This window comes from Bos mutus, chromosome 9 (genome assembly GCF_027580195.1).
Source record: "Bos mutus isolate GX-2022 chromosome 9, NWIPB_WYAK_1.1, whole genome shotgun sequence".
In the NCBI taxonomy this organism is placed as follows: Eukaryota; Metazoa; Chordata; class Mammalia; order Artiodactyla; family Bovidae; genus Bos; species Bos mutus.
In genome coordinates this window covers 28,709,193-28,731,640 of record NC_091625.1, presented here as the reverse complement: position 1 = coordinate 28,731,640, position 22,448 = coordinate 28,709,193, and the positions used below count along the sequence as shown (strand labels likewise).

The window sequence follows — 22,448 nt, the reverse complement described above, 5'->3', positions numbered from 1 at the left end:
AACAAACACTTTTCTTAATTTTAGACAGGAAGGCCAACATTCATTACTCTTTTATATGAAAATTTTGGCATAAAAAGTTAAGGCCACAGAAGTCATCAGGAACAGAGTAGAGAATAGAACTGGTTATCTCAGAATTGTGTCCTCCTCCACTAAATTCTCCAGAAAAGCCTCCTCTGAGCAAAATGTAGGTGGACAGAATTTCCCCTTTTTCTTTTTTTAAATATTTAAAAGTCCAGAATATTTATTGCACATTTATTCATTGAAATTCTTAAGACGAACTGGATGCTGCAACAGCTGCCCTCTTGGGTTTAGGTGTTGTTCCTTCATGGAATCCATGCCTAAATCTGCGGTATACAATTTTTAGGTGCCGCGTTCAATCAGTCCCAGTGGTATTCTGTCTTTTAGCTTTAGCACTCTGGTTACACTTTCTCTTACACTTAGCAGGGTAGCCACATTTGCCACAAGTTGACTTCCGAAGGTGGTAGGTCTTAGAGCCACAGCAGCAGCACAGTGGTTTCACTCCGACATGTCCCAAACGAGGATGTTCCCTTAGTCATCTTGCTTCTGCCCCTCTTTAAGATTTATTTCATTCAATCCAGAACATTTATTAAAAGTGCGTGGTGTGCAGTGAACTATTACTACATGCTTTTTGGAAAAGGATTTATGTGAAAAACAAAACAACTGAAGCTAAAAAGCAAAAACAAATTACTAAATGGACTTCCGCGTCTAGTTTGGATGGAGTTAACAGGGACCGCATTTACTCTCCTTCCTGAAACAACTATAAGAGCAGATGAAGTGCACGGGACAAGGTTTTTCAGATAATGAATAACAGGCACCAAAGGATGGTGATCCCTGAGAAAGAGGAAACAGATAAGGTAAGCACTATGATTCCCTCAGCTCAGTCTGCAGAGAGACTCCAGGCGGTGGTGCAGGGAGGGGCACTCATGCCGAGTCTGGTCATCTCTTGGAGCTGAGGAAATGGAACTGACCATCTAGGGAGCCAGGACACCTAGAAGTTGTAGGGCAAAGTCTGTGCAGACAGAACTTCACAGAGAAAGCTCCTGAAATCTCCAGAATGTCCCCTCAAGTCTTCAGCTGGGTACAAATCAGTTTACTCATGTAGGGAAACAAGAACCAACTGCAAAGTACAAAGACCAATTGCCAACGCTCACACAGAGCTGAGAGTAGTTTGTGTTCCTAAGCATGGGGTTTTCGTCATAATTCAACAGACATTAGGTAGACCCCAAAAGTTATTACTTCAGTAGTGGAGCATAATACAGTCCTAGTCTAATGGTTTCTTTTTAATCCTACCTCATAAAACTTAATGGGAAGCCTCAAAAGGATAAACTCTCCAAGTAACCTAACTAAAGTTCAAGAATATGAATAGGAACACAAAAATATCCATCACCCATTCAATAAGGCAAAATCATAATATCTGGCATCCAGTTAAAAATTACCAGGTATGCACAGATGCATGGACATATGACTGACGGTGAAAAGAAAAAGCAATCAATAGAAACAATCAAAAACTGACAGACGGGAATTAATTACTCTGATGCTGGGAGGGATTGGGGGCAGGAGGAAAAGGGGGCGACAGAGGATGAGATGGCTGGATGGCACCACCAACTCGATGGATGTGAGTTTGAGTGAACTCAGGGAGATGGTGATGGACAGGGAGGCCTGGCGTGCTGCAATTCATGGGGTTGCAAAGAGTCGGACATGACTGAGAGACTGAACTGAACTGAACTGATGTTACACAATGCATTGTAGCTATATCCCACGTGCTTATGAAAGTGCAGGAAGGATTGAGCATATTATGTAGAGACATGGAAGACATGAAAAAACTGAGATCACACAGAGATGAAAAATCTAATATCTGAGATGAAACAAACATTGTATAGAATTAACAAATTAAACACTACAGAACAAAACAAATCAGTGAGCTTGAAGACACAATAACAGAATTATTCAAACAAACACAGAGAGGAAAAAGCCCAAAACCAAATGAACACCAATGATCTGTGGGACAACTTTAAGCAGACGGAGCATGTGAGTTAATCTGCTTATGAGCCGGAATCCTCAAGAAGGGGTATTTGAAGAAATGGATGTAATGTTTCCAACCCAAGAAATGCAATGGGGCTTTTTTATCTTTTTTTTTAATTTTTATTTTATTTTTTAACTTTACAATATTGTATTGGTTTTGCCATATATCAACATGAATCCGCCACAGGTATACACGTGTTCCCCATCCTGGACCCTCCTCCCTCCTCCCTCCCTATACCATCCCTCTGGGTCGTCCCAGTGCACCAGCCCTAAGCATCCAGTATCGTGCATTGAACCTGGACTGGCAACTCGTTTCACATATGATATTATACATGTTTCAATGCCATTCTCCCAAATCATCCCACGCAATGGGGCTCAAGTGCACAAAACAGGAAAGAAACTATACCACAGACATCATAATAAAATTACTTAAAATCACTGGTAAAGAGAAAATCTTAAAAACATAGCGCAAGAGACTTATTTTGTACATAGGACAAAGCACAGTAACTCCTTTAAACTATTGGGGGAAAAAATTTGTCAACCCAGAATTATATATCAAAGTCTTCCTTTTTACTTAAGGAAAGGAATCTTTATTAAGTAGACTGGAAGCAGAAAAGCAGGGGTTTTATCTGATAAATCTTTAAGGTGATTGATTGCAGTCACTCCTTTCTTTCCAAATCTCTCCCTTCCTTTTTTATTAATAAAAACTGCAAAAAAGGATTCATCTTATGCCTATCCATTAGTTGATAATGGTAAAGCCTGATTTTTAGAGGAAGATGTCCCCTCCTAGACATCAGAATGGTGCTTAAAATCGAACCTAGAGACATTATTATCTTCCTAAAAATCTCTTCCACAATGTCAGTTACTCTGCCCTACTCCCCAAATGCTGACCTCCAAGAGTGCTGCACGAGAAGTTATGGAGAGGGTCAGGGTGTTAGAAAATCTACTCACGGCTCATAAGATGCAATTTTATAGTTAGAGGGTCAGGGCGTTAGAAAATCTGCTCACGGCTCGTAAGATGCACGAGAAGTTATGGAGAGGGTCAGGGCGTTAGAAAATCTGCTCACGGCTCGTAAGATGCACGAGAAGTTATGGAGAGGGTCAGGGCGTTAGAAAATCTGCTCACGTTAGATGCACGAGAGTCAGGGGTCAGGGCGTTAGAAAATCTGCTCACGGCTCACAAGAAGTTAAGAGAGAGGGCCAAAAAATCTACTCACGGCTCATAAGAGAACCAAATGGCTGGAAAGGAAGGGAAGTTGCAGAAAGGGGATAGGCTTTACTTATTTTAACATTTTATCTGGCACTGTATCTAATAAACAGAATCAGGGCTAAAGCATCTAGTTCAAGAAACCCAGTGAACTGATAATGCCAAAGATTATATTTCAACTCTTAAGATATTTTAAATTAAGGAATATATATTTTTCTTGGGATTGGCCTTAGATTTATGGGCTAATGTTAATTTTTACAGCTTTTCTAACTCCTGAACAGTATAAGGAAAATCACCCCCCAAAAGTGTCCCAATTGGGTTAAGTTTAAATTCTCAGTTCTCACGGAAACTTCTAAGAGGTTAGTTTTCAAGTTCAAATACCCCAGGAATACCTCAGAAGCTTCTTTTTATATAAGATTCCACCCACCCTAAATTCTCAGTGATGTTAGAGTTTGCCCTAAATCAAAGAATAACCAACTTATTTTATAAGACAACTTAGCATGAATTATATTTATTCATAGTTACTGAGTAATCCAGGATCACAATAAATATCTATTATGAATAATACAATTCAGTTCAGTTCAGTTTAGTCGCTCAGTCTTGTCAGACTCTTTGCGACCCCATGAATTGCAGCACGCCAGGCCTCCTTGTCCATCACCAACTCCCGGAGTTTACCCAAACTCATGTCCATCGAGGGTGATGCCATCCAGCCATCTCATCCTCTGTCATCCCCTTTTCCTCCTGCCCCCAATCCCTCCCAGCATCAGAGTCTTTTCCAATGAGTCAACTCTTCACATGAGGTGGCCAAAGTACTGGAGTTTCAGCTTTAGCATCATTCCTTCCAAAGAAATCCCAGGGCTGATCTCCTTCAGAATGGACTGGTTGGATCTCCTTGCAGTCCAAGGGACTCTCAAAAGTCTTCTCCAACACCACAGTTCAAAAGCATCAATTCTTCCACACTCAGCTTTCTTCACAGTCCAACTATCACATCTATACATGACTACTGGAAAAACCACAGCCTTGACTAGACAGACCTTTGTTGGCAAAGTAATGTCTCTGCTTTTGAATATGCTATCTAGGTTGGTCATAACTTTCCTTCCAAGGAGTAAGTGTCTTTTAATTTCATGGCTGCAGTCACCATCTGCAGTGATTTTGGAGCCCCCAAAAATAAAGTCTGACACTGTTTCCACTGTTGTTATGAAAATGTTACTGGAGTTCTGATAAAATGTATATTTTCTAATATACTAAGAGAAAATTTTAGAGACACTGAGATTCCTTATGTTAGAAGTTATGAGTTAATTTTTAAATTATGATGATCATCTAATCTTACAGCACACATCTCTGATCTTATGAATCTGTAAGTGCATGTGTCCAACTCCTTGCAACCCTATGAATTGTAGCCCACCAGACTCCTCTGTCCATGGGATTCTCCAGGCAAGAATACTGGAGTGGATTGCCATGCCCTTCTCCAGGGGAATCTTCCTGCCCCATGGATCAAACCCATGTCTCTTATATCTCATGCATTAGCAAACAGGTTCTTTATCACAGGAACTTCCTTGATGGCTTAGAGGGTAAAGCATCCGTCTGCCTGCAACACGGGAGACCTGGGTTCCATCACCAGGTCGGGAAGATCCCCTGGAGAAGGAAATGGCAACCCACTCCAGTACTCTCTTGCCTGCAAAATGCCACATATGGAGAAGCCTGCTAGGCTACAGTCCATGGGATCGCAAAGAGTTGCACACGACTGAGCAACTTCACTTCTTTATCTCTAGCACCATCTGGGAAGCCCTTATAAATCTGTACATGGAAGCAATGTATATAAACGTATATTAAAATGTATTTACTATATACTTCTTATATATATTTCATATTTCTTACATATGTTGTTATAAATTAAGTTTATTTGGGCAAATAAATTACCACATACTGTTGAATCATAAAGATATCTTTGTTAATTTCATATTTCTTTAGCTTCTTTTTATTCTTTTGCCAAGTGTCATATTGAACAAAGGAGGGAGACTGGCTGGTGTTTTGTGTACAATTATGTAACTGTGGTTGAGAAGAAAGATGAGAACTTACCTATATATTCTTGCAAAAATAGTTACTGAATGTGAACCCTGGGCCAAGCACCTTGTTAACACTGCGCCATTGCCAAATAGCCAGCAATTTTTAAAACTGATCCTAAAGCAATCAGAATTATATTATTTATTGGAAGAAATTAGAAAGTACTCTTAGAGAATACAAAAGCTTCATGCTAAGAAACTTATGGTATAACTAGGATGATTGGTACATATGAAAAGGTTTTAAGGACCTGACAAAAATGAAAGAGAATATTTTATTTCAATTTAAAATTGCTATACTCCTCAAATGGAGAAGGCAATGGCACCCCACTCCAGTACTCTTGCCTGGAAAATCCCATGGACAGAGGAGCCTGGTGGGCTGCCGTCTATGGGGTCGCACAGAGTCAGACACAACTGAAGCGACTTAGCAGCAGCAGCAGCAGCATACTCCTCAAACACATGAAAGAAAGGCTATGAAATTCAGACAGCAATTCAGCATGTCTGAATGAGTTGATCAGGGGTAAAAAAAATTTATCAATAGGTCTCCATAAATAGATTATTTGTGAACAGGAGTTTGAAGAAATTAAGTGATATTGCTTAAGAGTGGAAGATAGTAAAAAGAGAGAGAGAGAGAGAGACAATAAGAAACCACATCCTCTTGAACCAATTATGAATGTTGTGATGTGGAAATCACACAGAGTGGCAAGTCGATTAGCTTTTCTGGAAAACAGGATTTGTATTGACTTGAAAATAAGAACTGAAGTGAGATAGAGGTGGGTGGGTAAAGTATTTTAAACTTGGGGCTGAGAACTTTGAATTTAATAAAGAAGCAAATTCAGAGACTTAGAGAATTTAAGAGCAAGGCCATCCTTTAGACCTATACCTCCCTTTCAGAGAAAACTGCCTTTACTGGTATTTCACACCATCAGTGGCATTTCCACCTGGGATTAGAACCCAAGACTTCTGTTCTCAGCATTCTCTTCATATTCACTGCTACTCTATGAAACGCTAGCCCACTGACCAGGAACAGAAGAGATGCCTGAGTACACTGACAATTTGGAATACTTGTAAATATTCCTCTGCCGCTCAGACTCAGCCTCTGATCTCCTAAAAGTCGACTGTGCCCCATTCTTTACATTGCCCAGCCTCTCCCTTGGTGGATGTGGGGCTGTGGGATCATTTCTGTCACACGACAGGATCAGGACACCAGCGAGCAGCTCAGGCTCAACCCCCTTCTGCCACCGGTCGGTGCACCACTCATGCTTGATCTCAGGGTGACTTCCTTAGAGGCCGCCCAAAGTGGGACGCTCCTCTGGGCTTCCCAGGTGGCGGGATATTCCTCCAACAGGATCCGAACCTTACTGCATTCATGCTGCTGCCCCACGGCCACAACCTGGGACCCTCTCATGGTCAACACTTAGAGAACACTGGATGGAATTTATGGTTTCTCTTCTGTCATGAGCAGAAGGGAGAAAAGCCCAGTGAGTGTGATGCTTTTCAAAGCACGTTCCATTTGGCTCTGGCTGCTCAACTGCTCCTGCCAGCGAGAGGAGGAGAATAAATAACAGCATAGTTAGCACAGTAACACAGTCTCAACCTTTCTTTCTCTCCTCTGAGGGTCAAGATTGTCCTCTACAAGGCATGGCTTGACAGGCCTGCTAGGTCTCCACCACAGAGGCACCAGGTCACTCCTCCAGCCCTTCTGAAGCTCATATTTATGGGGAGGCATGAAACGTGGTCAACCGGTAAGCTATCCTTTTGTATCAGGGAAGCACGTATGTCCTCTGGAATGGAGACTGTGAAGAAGAGTGGGGAATCTCATTTCATCAGTTCCCTGTAAGCAGGCTTGGCACACTCCCAGGTACACAACTCCTCATTCTGTCTCTATTTGTCCCCAAGGACAGACAGCTCTGGCTAGGGATGTAAAGTCTCTCTGGGCAGGGCTAATCTCTGGATTTTGTATGTATTCAATTTCACGGCTGGAAAGCTTTAGAAACACTGGTAAGCTTCACTGTATTATAAATTTCCTGGTTTGCCAAACAGACCTGAAAAGCTATCAGCTGCCTGCGTCATCCATCCTGGCTATTCCCATGGCCCCGGCCAAGCTCACTATAGTGGACTGAATGCTGGTCTCCGGAAAGGTATGCCAAAGTCCTAACCTCGGTTATCTGTGAATGTAACCTTACTTGGAAAATAGCTCTTTGAAGATGTTATTAAGGTAAGGAGCTCCAGATGAGCTCATCCTGGATTAACCCAGTGGAGCTTGATCCAAAAAGTTGTCCTTGTAAGGAGCGGAGAATACAGACAGTAGGGAAGAAACACAGAGGATCTGTGAAGTCAGAGGCAAAGATTGGAGTTATGCAGTCACAAAGCAGGGAACGCCAAAGATTCCCTATAGCCACCAAAAGCCACTGGATTCTGAACTTCTGGTTTCCAGAATGGTGAGAGAGTAAAATTATGCTGGCTCAAGTCACAAAATGTGGTAATTCGTTAGCAAAAACTCTAGCAAACTAATACACGACATAGACCTGGAGGAGGCTGATGAGACTGCCATCTGCCGCTCCCGCCCAGGTCTCAGCTAGCCTGCCCTAAAGAGAGGGAACCTAGATGTGATTGAAACCTTGTAGCCACACGCCCCTTCTCCCACCATCCTGGGTCTCCCCTCAAAACACAACCTCCTGCTTTTAATCTCTCCTATACTTTACCCCCTGGAAGGCTGGCACTACTTGCTTCACCCACACTCCCATTTCTCCACTTCTTCCAAATAGGACTGGCTACGTAATTTGCAGGGACCAATGTAAAATGCAAATGTGGGGTCACTTGTTTAAAAATCATTACGAATCTCAAGGCAGGACATCAGAACATTCACACTAGTGCAGGGCTTTCTTAGAAGTAGATCCCTGTCCCACTGCACAGATTATAGTGCCAGGAAGCTGGTCCTGTCTCCTAAGCCCAGCCTCCCTTAGTGTGTGGAATTCTTGTTCACTACTGAAAATTCTCTCCACCTTCATAACCTATTAACACAACGCTTTCTCCATTTTCTTGCTTTAGGTAAAAATCAGCTTTCTTCTGAGAAGAGTTTCCCCTGATCGTCCTTGCATGTACACCGCTCATTATCTCACACCCTGGGACCATGAGAAGCAGCGCTGGCATCCCCACAGATACCCAGTACTGCTGTGGAAGCCTGTCCCACCTCTTACACCAGCCCTTGGTCCATTTAGACTCTTGTTCCCTGGATATGTACCTTCTGTCTCAATTCTGCAGTCATTCACTCAGTTCCTGACCATTCCACCACAGTCACGGAAGCCTTTGGTATCTGACTCATTCCTTCTCTACTCCATGGCTTCACTGTTGGTGGCTTCAACGTCCATATGGACAGCCTCTTCAGTAACTTAATCTCCAACTGCTTGATCTTCATTCTGTGGAGAAGAGCTAATCCGAGTCATAGCTCTTCCACAACTCTGCCATTATTCTGCTACTAAAACATTCAAGACATCTATCCCACCTCCTGATTACAACTTCTTCTTTTTCTCTCTCTGATTCAGATTTGTTCTTCTTTGGCCTCTTTTTCTCTCCCCTTCAATGTCCTTTTTATCTTCCTATGTACTACTAAGTGAACCTCATAGCTCTGTGCTTTAACCATTCTTTTAAAAATGGCATCTACGTTTTCTTCTTGCCTTTCCATCAAATCATCTGGTAAAACCCCAAAGGGGGATTAATTAAACTCTCTGCATTTACAGTCACCTATTTTACACAAATTCACACAATTGCATGGAACTACTGCTATCATGAATTCCTGAATTCAAAAGTCTTTTTTTTTTTTCACTTACAGTCAGGTTCCATTATTCCCAACTGCAGCTACTAGAAACCTTCAGGCTCTTTATCTGTCTCCATTATCTCCCTTACTTTTCTAATAGAAACGAGAAGCTATCAAAAATCTTCAATCTACTATGAAAAGACAAAAGCAATCTACAAGTAGTGTTTTCTTACATCATTATTCTGTTTTAATCGAAGAAAATGAGGTTCTATTTATTTATATAAAAACTGCTTATTAAGCAGCTGTTTTGTACAGGTACTATTCCAGCTACTGAAGATACAGCTTTCATGGAGGAAACATTCAAGTGTTCTGATGATTTCAAATATGTAACTTTAAGGCATGTCAGCGAGGACTAATGATTTGATCAAACTTGCCCCCCAAAACAGGTTTTACAAGACAAATTTTGTGAGTATAAGGAGTACAGTTGCAAAATCATAAAAAATCTAACCATTGCAGTGTAACTCATAAATTCAAACATTTTAGCATCTCTATCATAGGCTCTCTAAAATAAAAATTTGCCTTAAATAACAATATTATATTTTATTATACAATTGAAATTACACTAAAGATCTGAATAACTCTCAATCTCTTTAATTACTATTTGTATGACCATACAAATAACCATGTTTTTAGAAAACAAAATGTACCAATGTCGGCATTTAGAAAAATTGTAAGTTTTAGTAACAGGGTATAATTGAAAGAATGTCAATCAACCTTAAAGGAAGAAAGGCTTAGGCTCAAAATTGGAGTCTTCCTAGCTATTCATTTTATTCAAATTATTTAACCTTGCTGAGCCTCAGTTTATTTGAAAACAGAGACGATTATTATCTCAATGTTGGGGTAGGAATATTAAATACTTAAAAGAGTCTGAGGGTAGCACTATCGGCAGGTACATTAACGAAAACACCTTTCTATCTCATAGCCTTTGCCTATGAAAATATTGGAAGTAGTCAGTAGTGAAGTGGTAGGTATCACGGGCTTGCGTTGGAAGATCGGGTTCACAATATCAGTGAATGTGTTGGTGTTAAGACGACTTTGGACACTAATAATGCCTTTCAGGGAACCAGAGATCTCAGGACTTCTGTGAGGAGAAATCACCTTTTAAAGAAGCAGGGAAAAGCACCTTAATTTTAATAGCAGTATCATCATTCATCTATTACGCTTTCTAAAGTTCATAATGAGACCTTATTAGAAGGACTTCATTTTTCTTGAGAACCTTAAAAGTGGAACGTGATAGACACTGATCTCTGCTTTTCTTTCCCCCAGAGTTGTCTACATTGCACATGACTTCTCAATTTGCTAAAATGATGCGGTAATAAACACGAAGACCCACATTTCGGGTGCAGGTAAGAAAACCATGAACATTGCCACTTTATCCAAACAGCCACGATTCAAGTGCAACCTTAGGACAGTCACTTCGGGCCACAAATGCTTCGGAGGGTCTACAGGGAGAAGGGAGGAAAGCGAATTCCCTCAGTCACATCAAGTAAAATCTAAATAGAACCTTAACACTCACCCAGGGGAACTGAGAGTGGTAGGCGAGGAGGGTTCTGTGATGACCATCGATGATTAATTGTCTGTTAAGGCGCACGCAGGGAAAAAAACCAACAACACTGCCCGGGACGCCGGAAGGTAAGACCCACCGTCTCGCCGGCCAGCAAGCCGGTTGGCGGCCGGGTTACGCCGGGAGCCGGACCCCGGGCCGGTGCGTCGCGGGCGGGGGTTTAAGGGGAGGGAGTCGCGCTCCACGCTCGGGGGCGGGTCCCGGCGGCCGCTCTCTCCGCCCCAGCAGTCGCCGCCACCTCCAGCCTGCGCCCCAGCGCAGCAGCTCAGACGCGGTCGCATCCTCGTGGACGGTAGAGGCGGCAGCGAGCTAGAGTCAGCGTTGCAGCTCGCGGCCACGGAGAGGCCAGGCGAGCCTGAGCGCTGGGACCCGGCCCAGGCTCTGCGGACACCTCTGTGCGCGGCTGGTATGTACGTGGTGAAGGGGAGGTGGAGTGGGGGTGGCTGGAGAGAAGACGGAGGGAAAAGGACTTGGGGAGGCAGGGGAGACTGAGCGAGCGAAGATGCGGTAAGAGCAACTTTCCTATTTTCTGGCCAGTCCGCGCGAGCATGGGGGGGAATTCAAGCAGATGCCTCTTTGGCCAGAGTGACCACATCATGTAACACGCAGAGGTCCTTGCAGAGTGGAAGGGGGCGCTCAGGTCAACAGGGGTAACCAGGGAGATCTGATCACCTCTTTTTGTCCATTCTGCCCTGAAGGTGGACATTGGTGATGTCTCGTAAGTTGCTAAGCCTTCGCCTCTCGCACGAGCAGTGCCACGTCGTTTGTCCTGGGCTGCGCGTTTCCAGCCCCAGGCAGCCCCTCGCGGCCATGGGGTCAGCAGTGAGTGTTCTAGCCGGCTCGGCTCGCGTCGAGCTGTCTTTAGCCCAGTCACCTCACCTCATCAGCCTCCATCCATTTTCTTTGGTAAAACCTGGGAATAATTAGATCGAGTGAAGTCGTGGGTTCCCAGCAACTGTTGGATTTTCACGTAGTCTGGGACACCGGCCGGCAGCCAGGGAGAGAGAGGAGTGCAGTGTGGTCGCAGGGGTTCGGGAGACGAGCGCGTGGGTCGTAATTGCTGACGTGCAGCAGCTCGTTGGGGAAAGTCCTGATAGTTCCCTCTGGGAGAGATGACCCTGATTTACCTGCTCTCCAGACTGGCAAGTCCCTGCCGAGCGAGGCTCAGATGAACCGGTCAGTTTCATCTTCGTAGAACTCATCCCAGGGAACGCATACGGACACGGTTCCTTTGGAAGAGCGCTTGGTACAAGTAGGGCACATAGGAAACACTGGGGAAAAAGAACAAACCCAAAACAAAACAAAAAATCCTGCAGGTGTAAGTTTTAGTCCGAGTCTGTGCAGGACTCTAAAATGGAGATTCAGTGCTAATGACCACTTAAATATTCAACTGGAAAAACTAAAAACTAAAACGCTCATACTAATGGTTTGAATACTGAAAAAGTATGGATTAGAACTGCGCCGAATATTGGATTTCTCTGTGTACACATAGATTCAAGATCCATCTGTCCACTTTATCTCTTCATAAGATGCCTTTCTTCTTATTGACATTGCTACACACACAAAAAATTCGTTCTGTGATTTAATATTCAAAAAGGTCAGAATTTGGACTACTAAAATGAGATCTGATGGTCATAAAGCTCACAGAAAGTTCTGTAAGTGATATGGGTTCTGGATCATGATTTGTTAGATTGGCATTTTGCAAACCTTTTTTTCCCCCTACTTATCAGGTGCTGATCAGTACCCCTCTATTGACACTATGATAAGGAAGTTCATTTTCTAAAACAGTGTTTTGGAAACTCAAATGTTTTAATTTTGAAGTAAAGTATGTATTGAAAAAAAGTTTTCAAAAAGTTTTTAGTAATCAGCTTCTTAGTTTTATCTTTACCACAACTTTCTTCAACAAAATATCAAAGACTAATGGAATACCTTATATAGGATATTTTAAACAATGTCAGATTTCAATTTTGTTAAAGAATTTTCTCTCTTCTTTAGCCGATTTTAAACTGGAAGTCTAGATTTTTTAGAAATTTACCCCTTCAATGATTTTTAAAGAAATTTTACCAAGTTGTAAAACCATCACCATAATTCAGTTTTAGAACATTTTCATCACCCCAGTAAGATTCCTCATGCCCACTTATGATTAACCTCTGTTCAGGTTCAGGCAACTTCTAATCTTTCTTCAGTCTCTATAGATTTGCCTTCTCTGAATATTTTATATCAATGGAATCATAAAATATGTGATCTTTTGTTTATGGCTTTTTTTCACTTAACATACTGTTTTTGAGATCTGTGTCGTAATGTGGATCAGCATTTCGCTCATTTTATTGCTGAAGTTTTCTGTTGTATGAACACACCACATTTTGTCTATCCATTCAGGAGGTTGGACAGGAAACATTTTGCTTCCTTTAAAAATTTTGAGCTCAAATACAGCAAGCAAATTTGAAAAAAGGTGTAACATTTCTGAGAAACAACATATTTCTGAAGATGAGGTTTATTGGAACTGTTTTATATTCACAGAAAAACTGAGTGGAAGGTACAGAGATTTCCTAAATAACCTCTGGGCCTACACATGTATGACCACCTCCGTTGTGGACATCACACACGGCAGTGGTACATTCGTTACAGTGGATGAACCTACACTGACACATCGTAATCACCGAAATTCCCTGGTTTACCTTAGAGTTCACTCTTGTTGTACATTCTGTGGCTTTGGACAAATATATAATGACATATATAGCCTTGTGGGCTATAGTCCATGGGGTTGCCAAGAGTCAAAGCCGACTGAGCATGCACGCAGATGCAGACATCCATCCATGTAATATCATAGGAGTATTTTCACTGCCCTAAAAGTCCTCTGTTCTCTGCCTATTCATTCCCCACCCCCAGTATCTTTTAATGCTAAATGAGGGTAAATCAGGCTTAATTAAGACTAAATTTCCTGCAGTCTCCAGTGAAGATGGGAAATTGAGCAATTTGAAAATTGTATTTTAAGATGTTGATGAAACTCAAACCTAAATTGCTTGATAGTAAAGTCAGTGGTTTTCCTTTCTTTCAACACAAGATTTTTAATTGAGTTACCAAAAAAATCATGCCTTTTTGAATAGAAAAAAGCACCCTATAAATCATATAGTAAAATAAGCTTCCATAACTATGATGCCACATAATTCTTTTACATACTAATTAAACATTTTATTAATATGTATAGAGATCTAAGGCCCAAGTTTAAGTGATTGACATGCAAAAATCATGTATTAGGGATAAATCCAGGGCTCCTGTTTTCCCGTTTTAAAATTCCTGTGGTTAGTACATGCTCTTTTTATTCTTTTCAGTTTTTAAATGTTCACAAGGGTTTTTTATTTTGTTGTTCAGTTGCTCAGTTGTGTCCAACTTTATGTGACCCCATGGACTGCAAGCATGCCAGCCTTCTCTGCCCTTCACCGTCTCCTGGAGTTTGCTCAGACTCGTCTCCATTGAGTCAGTGATGCCATTCAACCGTCTCGTCCTCTGTTGTCCCCTCCTCCTCTTGCCTTTTTTATTCGCATGACCGAATATACACTCCCTTAGCTTTTCTTTCTTTGATCAGACATCCCACAGTATTATTCATTGACTTACACTTTTTAAAGTTTTTATGGGTAAATACCCGTTTATCTTTCATTACTTTAATACACAATTGCTGCTGCTAAGTCGCTTCAGTTGTGTCCGACTCTGTGCGACCCCATAGACGGCAGCCCACCAGGCTCCCCCATCCCTGGGATTCTCCAGGCAAGAATACTGGAGTGGGTTGCCATTTCCTTCTCCAATGCATGAAAGTGAAAAGTGAAAGAAGTCGCTCAGTCATGTCCAGCTCTTAGCGACCCCATGGACTGCAGCCTACCAGGCTCCTCCATCCATGGGATTTTCCAGGCAAGAGTATTGGAGTGGGGTGCCATTGCCTTCTCCGTAATACACAATAATGTAAAGTAATTATCTTTCAATTAAAAATAAATAAATTTTTAAAAAAGAAGGAAAACTGCATGTTCTTTTGAATTTTGTTGGTTTCAGTAATTTTTATTCCCAGGTGGTGCAGTGATAAAGAATCTGCCTGCCAATGTAGGAGAAGCAAGAGATGCAGGTTTGATCCCTGGGTCAGGAAGATCCCTTGGAGTAGGAAATGGCAACCCATTCCAGTATTCTTGTCTGGAAAATTCTATGGACAGAGGAGCCTGGTTATACCCCCTGGCTATAGCCCATGGGGTCTCACAAAGTTGGACACGACTGAGTGACTGAGCAAAGAGCCTTGATATACTTTTTATAAGTCATTATCAGTGATATTACATAAAGAGAACACTTGAACATAGGCAGAAAACCAAAAGTGATTGTTATTATTGTTTATCTTTTTATTGGAAGTACAGTTGACTTTGAGAAATCAAATAGGTAATCTACTTCATACTCAAGTGGGATATATTTTTTTTATTCTTGTGCTCAATGGCAAATAACGGCTTTATGCATCTGTCCAAGTATAAAGCACAGTATGGACTTATACAGGCTTCCCAGGTGACACTGGTGGTAAAGAACCCGCCTGCCAATGCTGGAGACCTTAAGCGACATGGGTTGATCCCTGGGAAGATCCCCTGGAGGAGGGCATGGCAGTCCACTCCAGTGTTCTTGCCTAAAGAAGCCCATGGACAGAGGAGCCGTATGGGCTACAGTCCATAGGGTCACACAGAGTTGGACACAACTGAAGTGACTTTAAATCAGAGTGGATTTATGTTTTCTAATAACTCCAATTCTTAAAAAATGATGTGTCCAAGAGTTGGGTGCTTATTGGAAAAAAAGTTCAGAGCTGTCTATTTAAGAATAAAACAATTCAGATTTGTATATGTTTCTAAATAGAAGGAAATAATCTTACCTAGAATCTTGAATTAGTTAGAATAGGATTTCTCAGACTGAAAAGTGGGCCAGCAGAATAGAGACCCTTGAAGATTATGGAGTAGTAGTTATAGTAGTCTGGAGCAAACATGGCTTGAACACTTGTTTGGGTAGCAGCAGCAGAAGCTTTTATAGACAGTGTAAATGGAGCTAAATGCCTTCCTCTACATCTTGGATTCTCCCTCCTTAGAGTTACTATTTCCACCTAAGCCCTAAATTTTGCTGTGCTGATGAAAAGGAATGAATGGCCTTTGGGAATGTGGAAATCAGCATGTGTGTGTGTTAGTTGCTCAGTCGTGTCTGACTGTTTGAGACCCCATCAACTGTAGCTTGCCAGGCTCCTCTGTCAATGGAATTCTTCAGGCAAGAATACTGGAGTGGGTGGTCATTCTCTTCTCCAGGGAATCTTCCCCACTCAGGAACTGAACCCTGGTCTTCTGCATTGCAGGCAGGTTCTTTACCATCTGAGCTACCAGGGAACCCCAGAAATCAGCATGGGTAACTGTAAGTTTTCACTTGTCGGGTGAAAGAAAGGAAGAAACTGAGGTTCAGTATGTTAGTTTTGGGAATAAATTCATGAAAGATAAGAAAGAGTTAAGCAGTCTTCCCAAACATGCTTATATTAAATGACTCTTAAGTGATTTACTTCTAGACTAATTTTTATGGGCTGGGTTAATATGTCTCAGAAGAAAATACTGTTCTTGAAATCACTATGTATAGTGTGTGTGTGTGTGTAATTAAGGATAACCTTTAACTCATGTAGTTACATTCATATATTTTTTTGTTTATTAAAAAATGAGAATAAGTACTTCTATCATGGGGCTTCTGGAGCCAGATATAATATTAAATCTCAGAACACTGAAATAAGACCCTCTTGTCTATATTTCCCAAATCTAATAGAGTCTAATAAAAATCCAGACTACAGATATAATGGATTTTGTTGCATTCTGAAAGTTTGCAAAGAATCTATCAAGTCAGAAGATGTTACAAAGGCCAGGGTCTAGCACAGAAACCACTCTGCTCTCAGTCTCTGTGTCCCTGAAGAAGGATGTCTATTATAATTGTGTTCATTGCAATAAAGAAGCAGAACTGTTTACAGGAGTGAAAACTTAGAAAAACACAAAAAGCAACTCTGCATCTTTCTACCATGCCATGAATCTCTATGTATTTATCTATATATACTCTTGCAGCTCGGAGAAGATTGGATTTGAGGAATATTGGACAGACTGTTATAGCCCAAGCAAGAGATGCTAGAGAGTGAATCATGAATTAGCGATGAAGAATTTAGGGATACACAAGAGTATCATAGTCTAGAAATATTAGGAGTGGAAAGTGATTAGGCTTGATGATAACTGGGACATGAAGTTAAGGGGGGGTGGAAATGAAGGGTGCTTTTCAGCACCCTGGCTTGAGGTTGAGGGCCAGCACTATTTACAAAAATGGCAGGAGAAGAATGAGGACACAGTTGGTGGTTTTCCTGGGTTGGATAAGGTCTGATAATTCATGTACTTCCTGGAATGAGACCTTATTTAGAAATAGGGCCATTGCAGTTGTCATGGCCTAATATGATGTCATACAGGAGTAGGATGTGCCCTTAACCCAGTATGACTGGTATCCTGATAAGAATAGACACAGAGGCAGAGACTCAGAGGCAAACATGTGACACTGGAAGCAGAAATAAGAGCTATGCGACTTCAAGAGATTCCTAGACTTACCGGCCACCACCAAAAGCTGGGAAAGAGGCATGGAACAGATTCTCCTGAGTTCCCAAGAAGAAACCAGCCTTGCTGATAACTGCATTTTGGATTGCTGGCCACTTGATCTGTGCCCATCTTCAGTATCAGTTGTAAAGATGCTTACACAATAAGCAATATGATAACTTGGGCAGGGCATCTGCTGTGTCCTGACATAGTCAGAGTCCTCTGCTTTCAACCCAAGTAGAGATCTAAACAAGATCATTCAGGTTTTCCATTCATTCCGGCCACGTGGGTTTGACAGTGTGAAAATGGAACCAGTCTACAACATGGGGGGAGGTCATAGTTTTTATCTGTTTGCCTCAGGGAGGGTAGAAGAATGTTTTCAGGGAAAGTGAAGGATAATTTCCTCACATGGTAGATCTGGGTCAGCTCCCTGAGGTGTTTGTGGTTTTTGCCAAAGAATATTAAACTTCAAGTAAAACCCAGCATAGTTGTTTCAACTCTGAGGAGTCCATGTTTGGATTCTAGGTTTGAATGCTTTGAAAGGAAACAAACTTTTCAGGTGTGACTGTAAAATGGGAGGAAACAAAGCATTTTTTAAACTCATAGATGTTCATGTTTACCAACTCTTTTAAAAAGTATCTTAATTTGCCTAAACTTTGGAAAACTTTTCATATCACCTGTCAGTAATTATTATTGGTCTTAATACTGAATTGGTTAAGTTCTTCACTTTGTGGGTTTTGTCTCAATGTAATCCACTTAAAATATGGATTAATGAAATATGATTGTACCTAAGGACAGCAGTTTAAGTTATAAGGACATTTCAAATTATCTTGCAAAAGGATTGTTTAAGGTTCACTTTATTAACTCTTTTCTTTCAGATATTTTTGTCATAAAACCATCACACTATTAAGAACACTTAAAGACTTTACAATTTCAGTTCTAATATTCAAGCATAGTTGCGTTAGTATTAAGTGTCTTCTAGTCTTTGTATCTTTGTAAGGATTTTTTTTATTAATGTAATAATGGTATACAGTTTTTATCCTATTTTTTCTTCTTAAAATTACTATTATCAGAATAAAAATGAATAGAAAGAATAATTTAAAAAATAACATTTTTTTCTGATTATGCGGAGTGACCCATGACAGTTTTTGGCTAGATAAAATTTCAGCTCTTAAAGGTATGAAACAGAATATCCCAGTTCGGCCCCATTTTCATTTTGCTGTACCCTATGCAGCAAAACAAATAAGACAAAAAGAAAAACACAAATCTTTAAAATGTGTGGCGTTAAATATTAGCAATGTTAAAATGTAGAATTCTGTTTTCCCAAGGACAGTCTGTTCTTACTGCTGTAAATTCTTCACCAAGAATCACAGATGTGAAAGTATAATCAAGCGATTTTTTTTTCCTTTCATTCTCATCCTTTTTATCAGCTCTCCATTGTTATCTTATAATGGTTTATTCCACATGTTATTTTCTAGGCCGTTAATGTTTGCCACTTAAAATACCACTAAGTTTTAAACTTTAAAACTTTGCAGTTGTGTTTTTGAGATAATATACACTCCAGTGAAAATCAGAAACTTTCAAAATTAAGAGGAAAATAACATCCACCTGTATTTCCACCTTTAATTATAAAATTCTTTGCCTATATATATATCTTAAAAAACAAAAGTAATATATGCCCTTAATATATCATCTTACTATATCTTTTCAAGGTAATAAATCATCTTTTTTAATGGCTACATACTGATCTATTAAATTTTTAACTAATCCCTATTGGTAAATGTGCAGAATGTTTCCAAGTTTGTTTTTGTAAATAATACCATAGTAGATAACTGTATTTGTGATCTTTATACACTGTACACAGCTACCTTATTAATTTCTTGTAATAAATTTCTAGACATGGAGTTGATAAATCAATGGATAGTCACTTTTTAACCAGTTTTTAAAACATTTTGCAGAATATCTTTCCAGGAAGCCTGTTGCCATTTATACTGAAAATTTTTACCAAAGTACTAGTACTGTTTCAAAATTTTTAATTTAGAAATTTAGTAGGAAAAGATAGTTCATATTTGTATTTCTTTGCTAATGTGGCTAAATATTTTTAGGTAGTCAGTATGTTTATTGGGTATTTTGGATTTATTTGTATGAATTGCTTTTTGTGTTCTTCACTTATTTTAATTCTCTTTTGTTTGTTTCAATAACTTTTAATTCATAAGGATATTAACTCTTTGTATGTCCGTTACATTTTAAATAACAGTTTTTAAAATCAATTTCTTTTGTTTGCAATTAACTATATAGGGAGCTTTGCTTTGCAAAATACTTAAATTTTATAGATGTGAAAGCTATCAATTTCTTCTCTCATAGTTTATAAGGAGGACTTTCCCACTTTAAACATATTCATCTACATTTTTAATAGTACCTCTGATGTCTTTTTTAAAAAGTTTTAATCCTTTGGAAGTTGTTTTAGTAAGGAGTGAAGTAGGTAATGTAATTTTATTGTTGTTACGTTTAATCACTAATCTTGCCTCAAACTTATTTGTTCTGTAACTGATTTGAAATAACATCCTATGCCCCTGCACCTGCTTGGAGTCCACCTTTGTGGTAACTGTCCTTCACCCTGAAGTCCCACAGACTTTCTTCCCACATGCCTTCCTGGCCAGCATTCCTACACATGACTGCAGGCCCTTCCATTGCCTCCCTTACCTGCCTTGATCCACATCTGTCACTCAGCACCTCACCCCAGGAAGAAAAGGAATTTCACGTTTCCCATCATAGCTGCTAGCTCTTCCTAAATTCTCTGGTTCCTGTAGTCTGTGTTACCAGTTTTGAAACATGTAATTTTGTTAGCCTTGCGAAACATAATTTTCCAATGCTTCAAATCTCTGTTCTTATCATTTGTCTATTCATTTCTCCCTTCTACCTTGAAACTTTATTATGCTTTGTGCTGCCTTTCCCTGACCTAATCTCTGCTTTTTATTCTTCCTACAAAACCGTTCTGTCATGCCCTCTGGAACACCTGTTCAATCACAATAAACTCTCAACCTCTCTTTTTGCTCTAGCCCTGAATCTTGACTCTCCCACTTCCCCCTGAGTCCTTCCTATTGGAGATGGCTGATTGCTCCATAGTTCATGAATCCTAGGGTAGGGAAGTGGGTCACATGCCGTCCATACACCTTCCCGTGTCTAGACTGTTATTTCTCTACCCTCTTTTACTCATTCCTGTTCCTTTGAGCCAATTGGCTATACTGTCAACCACCATTGCTCATTCCTGTGAACTATTTACCACTTCAAACTGATTCTTCACTGAACACTCCAGCAACTAGTGAACAGTCATCTTGTCCCACCCATTTCCTGTCCCCAATCTGGGTGACTTTATGTCTGTACCCAACACCACAACTTTTCAGCTTTTGACCTTCACAACTCAAGCAATAAACTTGTGTTTACCCAACCCCTTCTATAGTTACACCCTGGACTTATCATATGAATTTTTTTCTTCCTAAAATCTCAAATTCAGAAATTTTCTTGTCATAGCATCCTATCTCTCTCTCTCTATATATATATATATATATTTTTTTTTTTTTTTTTTTGAACACAAATCTGAAGAGTCACACCTGGGGCTTCCTAGGTGGCACAGTGGTAAAGAATCCTTCTGCCAATGCAGGAGACATAAGAGATGTGGGTTCGATCCCTGGGTTGGGAAAATCCTCTGGAGAAGTAAATAGCAACCCGCCCCAGTATTCTTGTCTGGAAAATCCCATGGACAGAGAAGCCTGGAGGGCTTCAGTCCATAGGGTCACAGAGAGTTGGATATGACTGAGCAACCAGACAAAGTCACACCTACAGTTGTCTTTTGGCTTCATTGGGATGGCCGATTTTTATCCATCTGTTTACTCTCCGTGCTCTGCTGGCTTAGAGTAAGATATTTCTCAGTGAATTCCATGTTTGCAATTAACACAAATCAATGGAGAGCCTGAGAATTCTGTGTGCTTACCACACTTTCCTCTACAGCTCCAGCAATGTCAAAGCCTCAGCACCACCTGCCTTGAGTGCTTTGTGACTTAATGACCACTTACCTGTCTTCTGGTTTATGTAGATCATTGCAGGAATCTCTATACTCCCAAATAGCATGGCCACCACTCTGGTTTTCCTGGGACTGAGTGGTTTTCCAGGATGCTATGCAACCTAGATAGCATATTCAAAAGCAGAGACATTACTTTGCCAACAAAGATCCGTCTAGTCAAGGCTATGGTTTTTCCTGTAGTTATGTATGGATGTGAGAGTTGGACTGTGAAGAAAGCTGAGCACCAAAGAATTGATGCTTTTGAACTGTGGTGTTAGAGAAGACTCTTGAGAATCACTTGGACTGCAAGGAGATCCAACCAGTCCATTCTAAAGGAGATCAGCTCTGGGTGTTCATTGGAAGGACTGATGCTGAAGCTGAAACTCCAGTACTTTGGCCACCTGATGCGAAGAGTTGACTCATTGGAAAAGACTCTGATGCTGGAAGGGATTGGGGGCAGGAGGAGAAGGGAACGACAGAGGATGAGATGGCTGGATGGCATCACCGACTCAATGGACATGAGTTTGAGTGAACTCCGGAAGTTGGTGATGGACAGGAAGGCCTGGCGTGCTGCGATTCATGGGGTCGCAAAGAGTCAGACACGACTGAGCGACTGAACTGAACTGAACTGATGCTTAAGTCCTTGACTTAGGGACTCCACATTTTTGAAATTCCTTGTATTCTTTTTTACATATTAGCAGTCTTCATCTTCACTTTTAAACTATAAGCCGTTACTTCATCTGAAGTATGTAATAGCTCTTACTCTTACTCTTCACTATCATTCTGTATGACCTTTTCAGTCTAGGTTATTGGTTGAGAAAGTGGGTTGAGAAAGTCAAAACACCAGAGTGCATTAGCTAGGAATGTTATAGTTGTTCATAATAGCAAATCCATTTCAAGTTGGCTTAAGGAGAATGGGAGAATTTTATCAGATTTATGTCACCCAGCTTTCAGTCTCACCTTGATCTAGAGCTCAGATTATTTTGTAAGGACCCAATTTCCGTCTGCTTCTTGGCTCTAGTCTTCTTCAACTTGGCTTCATTCTCAGGCTCTGCTTGGTGGAAAAGTTGCTATCGACAGCTTCAG

At 40.7% G+C, this 22,448-nt stretch overlaps 1 protein-coding gene and 1 pseudogene across 4 annotated transcripts in view; one reads left to right on the top strand and one right to left on the bottom strand.

Moving 5' to 3' along the window:
- Window positions 1-268: 268 nt before the first annotated feature.
- LOC102277657 (large ribosomal subunit protein eL37 pseudogene) lies at window positions 269-557 on the bottom strand (annotated as a pseudogene).
- A 10,374-nt stretch (window positions 558-10,931) lies between these two features.
- PKIB (cAMP-dependent protein kinase inhibitor beta) overlaps window positions 10,932-22,448 on the top strand; it is a 122,761-nt gene continuing 111,244 nt past the window's right edge. For 2 of the 4 annotated variants that reach the window (XM_005890113.3, XM_070377107.1), the window contains exon 1: window positions 10,935-11,097. The gene's annotated coding sequence lies outside the window, so the exon portion shown is untranslated. Of the gene's footprint in view, window positions 11,098-22,448 lie in introns of all 4 variants that reach the window. The other 2 variants (XM_070377108.1, XM_070377106.1) reach the window with 2 other exon arrangements.